Below are 12,563 nucleotides of genomic sequence, written 5' to 3'. Positions count from 1 at the left end.
TGTCAGTTGTTCAGAACTGTCAAAATTTTGTTCTAACTGACAGGCCGATACCGTCCGGCGGACTGTTAATCAGTGGGCCCCTTTAGAATCGGGCCGATAGTTAAAAAAAATTGACTGTACTTATCCTATCTGTCCCCGCTACCCCTCTTGACGGTACAGACATAATACACTACACAAATTATAAATTGTCTTATTTTAATAAATACAAAGTTTTTGGCATTAAAATATTTTATCGCTGACTGTACTTTTCTATCCACAGGTAACAAATATTTATCGAGATAATTCTAAAAACCCCAAAACACAATTAGGTTGCGTTGTTTTATCACAGGGTTCGTATGGCCACCTCCTGTCTCCATCAACAAATCCGCTCGATGGTGCCATAATATTGCATTGTCACCCGACATACATACAGGGTATGGTTAAGTACGTTTAAGAGAACTAAATGGCATAGATAATTTAAAAAAATTTTTTTTAGCTTTTTTTTAACAAAAATTAAGTTTAAAAACTAATTAAATGTAGCATATAGCGTTGTTGCAACACGGGCATTACATTTAACTCAACCAAACAATTGAAATCTGTGACATATCAATGTCATTTCGAACATTGATCGACCGAGGTTGTACTAAACCCATACAACCATTTCCAGTCGCCGTTACGACACGGTGTAGACACATCTTGTGTCGACACCGTCTGTTTCGGTCACAATTCCAGTCGCAGAGTCGTCGCCGTGTCGACACAGTTACCAGAAATGGGGAAGGGTCGACACATGACACAAAGTGACATAAAGTGTGGTCGCCGTGTGCACACATTGTTTCGGGTTTGCGACTACTTTATGCCAAAATCATTCGTTCATTCGTTCATTTTGTTCCTGTCAAATGGAAACTGTCAGATGGAAAAATAGTTAAATAAAAATAAGTGACATTAATACGCCATCTCTAAAACGGATTACAAGACGTAATTATATATTGTTTGCATTTATATTACAATAGGACTTAAATTATTATGGGGAATTAAACTGCTCGAGTGATTTGATAAACTAAGTGTAATATAATCAACGCGCCACCACATTGTTTTAGTTTAGCCGGAAAGGAAATTGTTTACTTCTCAGTGCTTGTGTTCATAAATATATTATTTGATGCATTTTTAGTACTTCGATGCGTATACTATACTTAAATAACAGAAATAACGCTTTACATATTACGAAACTTGTTAATTATGATGTATAAATATGGTTTAAGGCTGAGAAATATTGCAGTCACAAAGTAGTCGCAAATGTTTCGACTTTGTGTCGACTCTGTGTAGACACATGACACGCGCTGTCAAAAGTAATAACAAAGTTACTGGATTTGCAAAATGGCTCCTTGTGTTCATTTGTTTTCAGATATTCTCAAAGTGTAAAAATGACGTGGTCAGAGATGGGACTTAATAGATTAACTGTTTATTCGACTAATTAATGGAATAAAAAAAGTTAATCCTCAAATTTTAATCACGATTAGTTTAGTCGACCTAACATAGATTGAAATTGAATTAATCTGAACATTAATCGAATAAATTATCGATTAAATCTCGGTTGGAAGTTGACGTGGGCCATTTTTGTACGTAAAAATAATAGAAATGTCTTGCATGCAGATGGTAGCCAAACACTTTGTCATAAAAGTCGAGATGGGTGTCTATTTATAGGTTTTAGGGAGTGCCGATTTCGAAAATGATGACCATTTTGGAATCCAAAATGGCGGCCATGCACTGTGTCATAAAAGTCGTCATGGATGTCGTTTTATACGTTTTAGGGGGCCCCAATTTTGAAAATGATGACCATTTTGGAATCCAAAATGGCGGCCATGCACTATGCCATAAAAGTCGTCAGGGGTGTCGTTTTATAGGTTTTAGGAGGCGCAGATTTCAAAAATGATGACCATTTTGGATTCCAAGATGGCGGCCATGCACTATGTCATAAAAGTCGTCATGGATGTCGTTTTATAGGTTTTACGGGGCCCCGATTTAGAAAATGATGACCATTTTGAAATCCAAAATGGCGGCCATGCACTATGTCATAAAAGTCGTCATGGGTGTCGTTTTATAGGTTTTAAGGGGCGCAGATTTCGAAAACGATGACCAATTTGGATTCCAAGATGGCGGCCATGCACTATGTCATAAAAGTCGTCATGGATGTCGTTTTATTGGTTTTAGGGGGCCCCGCTTTCGAAAATGATGACCATTTTGGAATCCAGAATGGCGGCCATGCACTATGTCATAAAAGTCGTCATGGGTGTCGTTTTATAGGTTTTGGGGGGCGCAGATTTCGAAAACGATAACCATTTTCGATTCCAAAATGGCGGCCATGCACTATGTCATAAAAGTCGTCATGGATGTCGTTTTATGGGTTTTAGGGGGCCCCGATTTAGAAAATGATGACCATTTTGAAATCCAAAATGGCGGCCATGCACTATGTCATAAAAGTCGTCATGGATGTCGTTTTATAGGTTTTGGGGGGCGCAGATTTAGAAAATGATGACCATTTTCGATTCCAAAATGGTGGCCATGCACTATGTCATAAAAGTCGTCATGGGTGTCGTTTTATAGGTTTTAGGGGGCGCAGATTACGAAAACGATGACCATTTTGGATTCCAAAATGGCGGCCATGCACTATGTTATAAAAGTCGTCATGGATGTCGTTTTATAGGTTTTAGGGGGCCCCGCTTTCGAAAATGATGACCATTTTGGAATCCAGAATGGCGGCCATGCACTATGTCATGAAAGTTAACATGAGTGTCGTTTTATAGGTTTTGGGGGGCGCAGATTTCGAAAACGATAACCTTTTTCGATTCCAAAATGGCGGCCATGCACTATGTCATAAAAGTCGTTTTATAGGTTTTAGGGGGCCCCGATTTAGAAAATGATGACCATTTTGAAATCCAAAATGGCAGCCATGCACTGTCATAAAAGTTGTCATGGGTGTCGTTTTATAGGTTTTGGGGGGCGCAGATTTAGAAAATGATGACCATTTTCGATTCCAAAATGGTGGCCATGCACTATGTCATAAAAGTCGTCATGGGTGTCGTTTTATAGGTATTAGGGGGCGCAGATTTCGAAAACGAAGACCATTTTGGATTCCAAGATGGCGGCCATGCACTATGTCATAAAAGTCGTCATGGATGTCGTTTTGTAGGTTTTAGGGGACGCAGATTTCGAAAATGATGGCCATTTTGGAATCCAAAATGGCGGCCACTCACTATGTCATAAAAGTTGTCATGGGTGTCGTTTTATAGGTTTTGGGGGGCGCAGATTTAGAAAATGATGACCATTTTGGATTCCAAAATGGTGGCCATGCACTATGTCATAAAAGTCATCATGGGTGTCGTTTTATAGGTATTAGGGGGCGCAGATTTCGAAAACGATGACCATTTTGGATTCCAAGATGGCGGCCATTCACTATGTCATAAAAGTCGTCATGGATGTCGTTTTGTAGGTTTAGGGGACGCAGATTTCGAAAATGATGGCCATTTTGGAATCTAAAATGGCGGCCACGCACTATGTCATAAAAGTTGTCATGGGTGTCGTTTTATAGGTTTTATAGTGTAGAATTCGAAAATGATGACCATTTTGGATTCCAAGATGTCTGCCGTGCACTTTGTCATATAAGCCGCCATAGATGTTGATTTATAGGTGTTAGGAAGAGCAGATTTCGAAAATGATGACCATGACCAACAAAACTTGTCGTTGGTGTCGTTTTATAGGTTTTGGGGGGCGCAGATTTAGAAAATGATGACCATTTTGGATTCCAAAATGGTGGCCATGCACTATGTCATAAAAGTCGTCATGGGTGTCGTTTTATAGGTATTAGGGGGCGCAGATTTCGAAAACGAAGACCATTTTGGATTCCAAGATGGCGGCCATGCACTATGTCATAAAAGTCGTCATGGATGTCGTTTTGTAGGTTTTAGGGGACGCAGATTTCGAAAATGATGGCCATTTTGGAATCCAAAATTGCGGCCACGCACTATGTCATAAAAGTTGTCATGGGTGTCGTTTTATAGGTTTTAGGGGGCCCTGATTTCGAAAATGATGACCATTTTGGAATCCAAAATGGCGGCCATGCAGTATGTCATTAAAGTCGTCATGGCTGTCGTTTTATAGGTTTTAGGGAGCGCAGATTTCGAAAATAATAACTATTTGGGAATCGAAGATGGCGGCCATGCACTATGTTAAAAGTCGACATGGATGTCGTTTTGTTGGTCATGGTCATCATTATCGAAATCTGCTCTTCCTAACACCTATAAATCAACATCTATGACGGCTTATATGACAAAGTGCACGGCAGACATCTTGGAATCCAAAATGGTCATCATTTTCGAATTTTGCACTCCCTAAAACCTATAAAACGATATCCATGACGACTTTTATGACAAAGTGCACGGCACACATCTTGGATTCCAAACTGGTCATCATTTTCGAAATCGGCACTTCCTAAAACCTATAAAACGATATTCATGACGACTTTTCTGACAAAATACGTAGCGGCCATCTTGGATTATAAAATGATCATCGTTTTCGAATTCTGCACTCCCTAAAACCTATAAATCGACATCCGTGACGACGCAAGTTATCTTTATTTTCAGATCTAACAAATTGCTACAGAATACAAAGGACAAAAAAAGAAGCGAGGAGGTAATGAAACAAGCAAACATACAGATGATTCCTCGACGCAATTGGATGCTTCTTAAATTGTGTCCAGATTTATTTGTCATAAAAGTTTTTATTTTTCACGTATTACTCTCACAAGTTCCGTGACATTTCGACCTTGTAATTTTTTAAGTAAATGGTTTTGTTTATCTGTGAGGATCTCACTAGAATAATATAATCAAGGTATGTTTATATTTGATAATTGAAATAGTAACGCAAAAAAAAATTATATTTGTGTCTTATAATCCTACCGAAGACTTTTATTTTTCCTTTTCCTTCTACACAAGTTTGGTCAAGTAATAAGAATTTAGGGCTCTCAATTTTATTTTGACTTCTACAACAGTAAAGCTACGAGGCCATGTTTGGTATCGTTTTCGTATAAATTCGCAGTACCAAATTTAGTTATGGTATCACATTGACACCATTCCAAAGTAAAAACATATAAACTTACTTTCTCTTAAACTCCTCTTCACGCTTAAACTGCTGAACAGTTTTAATTTAAATTTAGTACACATATATTTTGAGTCCCGAGACAGGACATAATAAGTTATCTCAAAAATCATCCTTCAAAGGTGTGAAATGAGGTGTAGGGGGGAATTCAGAATTGACTTCTTGAAGTTAATACTGTTTAAGTTTAGGTTTGAAGTCATGTTTTTTTTTATCATTTTTAACTAAATCAAAGATGTAGACCTTCCCAAATTTAATATAAATCGGTTCAGCGGTTATTGATTTCCCGTACAAATTTCCACGCCACTTTTCACACCTTCAAAAGATGATTTTGGTTATAAGATCTATCCTATGTCCTGTTCCGGGATGCAAACTATTTCTATACCAAATTTCAACGAAATCGGTTCAGCGGTTAAGCGTCAAGAGGAGTTTAAAAAAACCGACCAAGTGCGAGTCGGACTCGCGTATTAAGGGTTCCGTACATTAAGTCCGACTCGCGCTTGACTGCACATTTCTAATAGGTTTTCCTGTCATCTATAGGTAAAGAACTATTTTGTGTATTCAGACAGACAGACATACAGACGCACGAGTGATCCTATAAGGATTCCGTTTTATGCTTTTGAGGTACGGAACCCTAAAAAGATTTTTTTAATTTTGTGGAATGGTTTCCATGTTAAATGGATTCAGCAACCCAGATTTATACGAAAACGATACCATACACGGCCTAGCACCTTCACTGATGTAGGTATATCAAGATAAAATTGAGAGCCCTAACTAAACTTTCAAGAGCGGATATCTCAAAAACTATTCAACATATCGAAAAAATTGACTGAATAAACTTGTAACAAATTAAATTAACTTTCATTTTGTATAAGTGGCCATGTCGCTAAGATGCATAGTTTCCGAGATATAATCGAAAAACCGGAAAATGGGACATTCAAAGCCCCCTCTCTTCCCCCCGCTCAAGGGCTACGGCCGGGGACTTTTGATATGTTCACCTCCTAACTTGTCCAAACCAAGTTACAGAGTCAAAAATTGTGTTCCGAGCATTTCCCTCTACAACTTTTTTGAGCATTCGTTGGCTGACCTAAGTAGCTTATTGCATTTCTTTAAAAACTTTTCTGTAAAAGGTTGACGGGTGTTGGGTGTTTATATGGTTTTGGTCGATTATTATCATTTGCATCGCCCATGATGACTTACTAGAATTACTTACGAGCACACGAGACACTAATAGTAGTTTGACAAACCTTGGTTTTCAAGAGGTATTTTATATTGACATTTGCTGTCACAAATTTGCTGTCAGATTTAGTCGCAAACCGCACGCAAAGTGCACACAAATGTGTCGACACCTTGTTACGGAAAAGTGTACACACGGCGACGACACTTTGTTTCGAAACAATTCTAGACACATTGTGTGGACTCTGTTACGACACATCTGACATTTAGTTACCACTTTGATGATTCTGCGACTGGAATGGTTATATGGGAAGTTTAGTAGCAAAGGTGTGAATTCATTCTAAACATAATCAATATGTAAACCGGCCCTAAGGCAAGTGTACACGCTTGTAGAGGCCTTCACTGAGAGAAAAGTACAACAAAAACACACTTAGAATTACAAAAATAAACTTAATCCGGGGACAAGGAGAGTTAACTAATAGGAACAAATTTACTTTTGCAATTTCTATTAGTTCTTGCAATTTCTAATATCTGTTTGTTGAAATTATATTTGGGATTAATGAGCTGTTTGTAGAAATAAAAAAACTTTACAGAAATAATGAAACGTCCATAATTATTACTAAAACTTAATTTTTTTCCCCCAGTACAGAACTGTTTTTTAATTCCTGGTGATGATTTTTCTCTCAGTGTTATAGGAAAAAAATAAATGATTGATTATCTCCGAAATGGAGTTAATTATAGGTAGAATATCGGTGTCTTTGAGAAAATTACTTGATTTAAGCTCAGGAATGCACCCTTGAAATTGACGGAAATAAAAAAAACACGGTGTAACGGTAATGCAAATTTACCGATTCATCGGAAACTGTGAAGTGGGTAAAATTTAACTTGCAAGATTAAATTACAGACCGACACACAGACAGAACAGGACAGGTGAAACTCAGTGAAGGGACTGGGTGAAACTACATACTTAAAAGCTTGTAAAAAGGCACAATGATGAAGGCAACAATGTTATAAACCGTATACGTCAACTATGCCCTATCAATTACGAATATAAGTAGATAATTAAATAAACACCTCAGCCTTAAGCTATTTATAGTCAATAAGCAACTTTTATGGGCCGTATGGACATAATCACTGTGTTCCATGTATCCGGTCTTCTAGTAAAAGTTAATGACAGGATAAGGAAAGATCCAGTGGCGCCTTTAAAACAGGTTTAAATATACAGTTGGTGTTAGAATTTGCAGTATTTTGCAGCAATATTGTCAGTATTATGATACCCGAATCTGCTAATGAAGAACTATCAGTTAGGGCAACGAGTGAAGTAAGGAGGAGGGTTAGGTATCTTGCGATCAAAATAAATCCAAATTGCTTCCAATTAGTACGAGGAGAGAGATATCAGTCTTCACATCATGTACGACAACAAGTGAAGCGAGGAGTTGTGTTAAATATATTACGATCACAACTAATCCGATATTCTCTAATGGTTTATAATAATGAGATGACAATTCAGATTTTAGATAACGGTTTTACTTATTTGACTGCTCAACAAATTATGTGTTAAAATCCTCAGCGACTTTGGTGCCAACCGTACTATTTACCTAACTGTTGCTCTAAATAAATAGCTAGGTATACAGTTGAAGTATTTAATAAGTAGTATTAGTTATTGGGTTTTACTGGGCGACGTATTTTAAGTCTTCCACTAAGTGTACGTATTTCATTGCTTAAGTAATAGTAGGTACGGAAAGTAAAAGTAGAATGTTGTTTACGTAGGTATTGTAGGTAACTACACATTCTGATCCCCTAGTGTAAATTTCATTCGATAGCGTGAAGAGTGTCCGCGTTTGTGTTATGTCACAGAAAAATTAATAGTACTAGGTACAGAAGACTCACTCTCTAACAAAACGCGTCTGTTACGATCAGGACAGATATGGCTGCTAAGTGGCGACAGCGCCACGCGCGGCCTATGGCTAGCCACCAAAATTGGTGTGGAACGGATGTACTTGTAGCTACCTGTTGAAAAGCGACGAAATCGCGAAGTGAGCCACGCCTGGTTGTGGTTATGTCTGTTTTTGTATGGGATTTCGAACAGCGCGCCAAGCGGGTTTTGGAAACTCAAAATCCCATACAAAATGACACTTAACGCAAACGCGTACGTTACGTCACGCTATCGAATTAAATTTTTACAGGACAGGGGTACAGGCTCATTTAAGACGACGATGCGAGAACTCACATGAGCTTTTAATCCTTTGTGGCAGGTATTTGATTTGAGTCGGCTGAATTGGATGTACTTACACTCAACACAATAATTCGTAATGTAACTAAAATTGTACGCGAGTTCGCGCGCCGTCTAAACGAACCTTAATGGAGGGCTATCTAAATTTTTAAAGCCTTCGCGTTTTGAATACAAATTAAACCCATATTGAAACGAATTAATACGTCGAAAATAAAGGTAACAAAATAGATTCGCGCTAGATCTGGATTTAAATATGTTTAAATATAATCTAAAATTTGTTTCAATACCCTAACACCACGCACGCTCGTTGAACTCTGGCTACTTTACCACAGAATAAATAATAGAACTAGGTACAGAAGACTCACTCTCTAACAAAACGCGTCTGTCACGGTCAGCACAGATATGGCCGCTAGGTGGCGACAGCGCCACGCGCGGCTTATGGCAAACCCCAAAATTGTGGTCTAACGGATGGACTTTTAGCTACCTGTAGCAAAGCGACGAAATCGCGGAGTGAGCCACGCCTGACCTTACTCACCGGCAGGAACATAACCACTATGAGTAGGGTCTAGTGTAAGTAACTAGTGTTTTTTTGTTGCGGTTTTCTGTAAGGAGGTATTTCCCCAGTTGGGCTCTGCTCTAGATCTGAAATGACATCCGCTGTGCTGTGCCCTTCCACATAAAGCGAGATGACGCTCACAGTCCCCATTTTGGACGTAGTTTAAGGTCCACTTGGGATCGGTTTAAAAATATGACAAATAATATCATCCTTTGGAGTAAAATGAAAAACAAAAACCCTGCCTAATAATAGCAGTCATGGCGTTTTCACAAGGTAACTGTAAAAAATACTGTTTTCAATTGACGTTGATGGCCATAGTAAGTATTTTTTCTTTGACCTCAATTCTATTTTTTATTATAAAAAAATATAACAGGATAAAGTAAAAGTACGCCTACCGTCAATCGAACAAGTATAAATAGTTCTGTGTCTAATTGGAGAACGTAGTATCCGCGCCTGACAACAACGGCACAATGCAAGGCCATTGGGTGTTTGATTTAACTCGAGTTTGGAATTTTTAATGTCAGAGTCACACAATTCACACAAACCTATCTGCCGTGCCGCCATATTACGATCGAAGTTTGGCACTCATTTCAAGACGACATTTTGAAATAATATGATCATCAAAACGATATTCTGAAATAATATGAACATCAAAATGACATTCTAAAATAATATGAACATCAAAATGACATTATAAAATAACATGAACATTCAAGAAACTAAATAATTAGGTACCGTAAAAGCAGGTAACTATAGTCCTTAACCCTTATCTTGGCATCGTAACACCCGTGATACATGGAACTTAAAAAAATCTAGCAGGTTCACTTTACAACCTAACAAAATAATTCTGCCATCAATAAGTCGAGCTACCCTTCTTACTTATAGAAAAAAATAATTGACACGAGTGTCATTGTAAATTAATTAGTAATAATCAACATGGCGCCGCGGTAACAATAGATTTCGGTTCGTACTGGAAGTTTTGCATTTATTTCTTATGTTAGTATATATTTTTCCATAATCAACATTTTGATATCTTTACTGTCTCTTAGTGCATACATATTTACAATGCCTTCGAATTTAAAAACATTTAATACACAGAACCTTACATGAAACTGTTATGTATTATATTTGATACACTGCCAAGAACTCAGAAATGTACATATCGAAAGGATTGTGTTACATTTAATACATTGCCAAGTTATCGTCAAAATAGTTTTACATGATATTTTTTTATTTTTATTTTTGTGGGGTTACAAAACATGCTTCAATTATTTAATATTAGTTGTGGTATTATTTAGTTATTAAACTTTGTTTTTTTTTAAGTACTAGATGTTATTTAGCTATATATTCGTATGCCGTAGCATTATTGCTACGCCGTACCCCGTAGCACGGAAAAATATGTGTATGGCAAAAAATGGCCCCAAAGTAAAAAAATGTATTTTTTTATACTTTTAATTATTTGTTTACTTTTCATATTTTACTCAACTTTTTGCTGACGACTTTTTTGAAACTTTACGGGATCAGATTTTCCGCCCATGTGATCAGGTATTCGTAGATATAATTTATTTTTACAGGTTTAATAGTCATCTGATGCTTTAGATTGCGTTTAATTAGCAGTAAATGCTAATTTCTTATGCAGTATATGTTTAATTTTTATTAAAATCTTCATTTTTCTTCTAAAAAGTAGGTAACTATTTTGTCGAGTTATTGGCATTGTATCAAATATGATACATATGATTTTCCGAAACTGGAAAATCCTGATTTTTTTTCCTTATTTTTTAATAGTCTAGTATGCTCAATAGGTGACAAAAAACTAAAAAAATGTTTATATTTAAGATATTTTGAGCCTTGCCAAGATAAGGGTTAAGTACAGCTATGGTACAGTTTTTAACGTTTATCCTTAACGAACCTTTCACGCGTATTCGGGAAACGAGATAATCATAAGATCTAGAAACGATATAGAGATCAACTAGATTTACATTAGATATCGACTAGATGTGACTTGGATATCTAAGTCATAAGTGTCATAACTTGTCGAAATCTTTCAAGAGGACCTCCAGAATCGCGGAAACGTCAAATTAGACATATCTATCTTACAAATATCTTTAAATTATCCATATCGTAACTTGTTGAGGTCTAGTAGAGATCTATTTCATTTTCCGGATCGAGCAGTTTATTATTTGTACTAGTTAGATTTATTTTGGAGCTTAGATACACTAATGCCTTTATATTATAAATACTCAACATAATTTGAAAAGTACTTATACATATTTTATTGGAACTTGAATTTGGACCATAGGTGTAAGTTGTGGACCAAAGTTACCTGATTTTACGGTTTTTAGAGTGTTCCATATTATAATTATATTTTTTTCTATATTACTGAATAAATAATTGCAGAGATTACAAATTTATTCAACAATAACTATATATAAACATATAAATAACAATATAAGGTAAGGTGGGGTCAGACTGTCACCGGGGCAAGACAAACACTTGTATGGAATCCTCGTACTGTTTGTCTTCTCCCGAGCAAAATAAACTATGTTAGTCTTACCCCACCTTACCTTATTGAAAAATAAATATACAGGGCGTCCCACGGCGATGCCACATGGAGGGAAAGTACCTTAAATATCATAGATAGCATATTTTGCTGAAAGAAGACTTCATTTTATTTTTAAAACTTAGTTAAATTGCATTCATACTTTTTTAATTTTCTTTTTTTAAAAATGTATGGAAAAAAATTATTGCGTCATTGGAGGAAAAGTACGTTAATTATTGTAAATGAACATCTTACTGAAAGAAGACATTATTTCGATTTAAAAAAACAAGTTGAATTGCATTTTAAATAATTTCATGGTTAAACCGGGAATCGAACCCGCTACACGAGAAAAAAAAAATACCTTGTACCAAAAAAATAATTCTCACATTGAAGCCTTTCGATCGGTATGACAAAGCTACAAGGTATTTTTTTTTCTCGTGTAGCGGGTTCGATTCCCGGTTTAACCATGAAATTATTTAAAATGCAATTCAACTTGTTTTTTTAAATCGAAATAATGTCTTCTTTCAGTCAGATGTTCATTTACAATAATTAAGGTACTTTTCCTCCAATGACGCGATCATTTTTATCCATACATTTTTTTTCAAAAAAAATTAAAAAAGTATGAATGCAATTTAACTAAGTTTTAAAAATAAAATGAAGTCTTCTTTCAGCAAAATATGCTATCTATGATATTTAAGGTACTTTCCCTCCATGTGGCATCGCCGTGGGACGCCCTGTATAAACAACAATACAAAATCAATGTGGACTTCGGGGTCAAATTCTACTTGCTCTGACCTTATGTTTTGTGAATTAGGTAAAAACTCTATATTATAGAGTCTAAAAAGACCAAAGTCCACTTGTTAATACACGCTATTATAGACCTAAACACGAAAACCTTAAGTGCTTGTTTAACGTAAAAGTTTGAGCTTAGG

General features: G+C 36.4%; 1 protein-coding gene across 1 annotated transcript in view; it reads right to left on the bottom strand.

Moving 5' to 3' along the window:
* LOC134669414 (organic cation transporter protein-like) overlaps positions 1-12,563 on the bottom strand; it is a 74,906-nt gene that overhangs the window by 50,544 nt on the left and 11,799 nt on the right. The window lies entirely within an intron of this gene.

The sequence above is a fragment of the Cydia fagiglandana genome, chromosome 12, assembly GCF_963556715.1.
Source record: "Cydia fagiglandana chromosome 12, ilCydFagi1.1, whole genome shotgun sequence".
NCBI classification, from domain to species: domain Eukaryota; kingdom Metazoa; phylum Arthropoda; class Insecta; order Lepidoptera; family Tortricidae; genus Cydia; species Cydia fagiglandana.
Note: the sequence above shows the minus strand (reverse complement) of the source record. Positions and strands in the feature narration are given on the sequence as shown.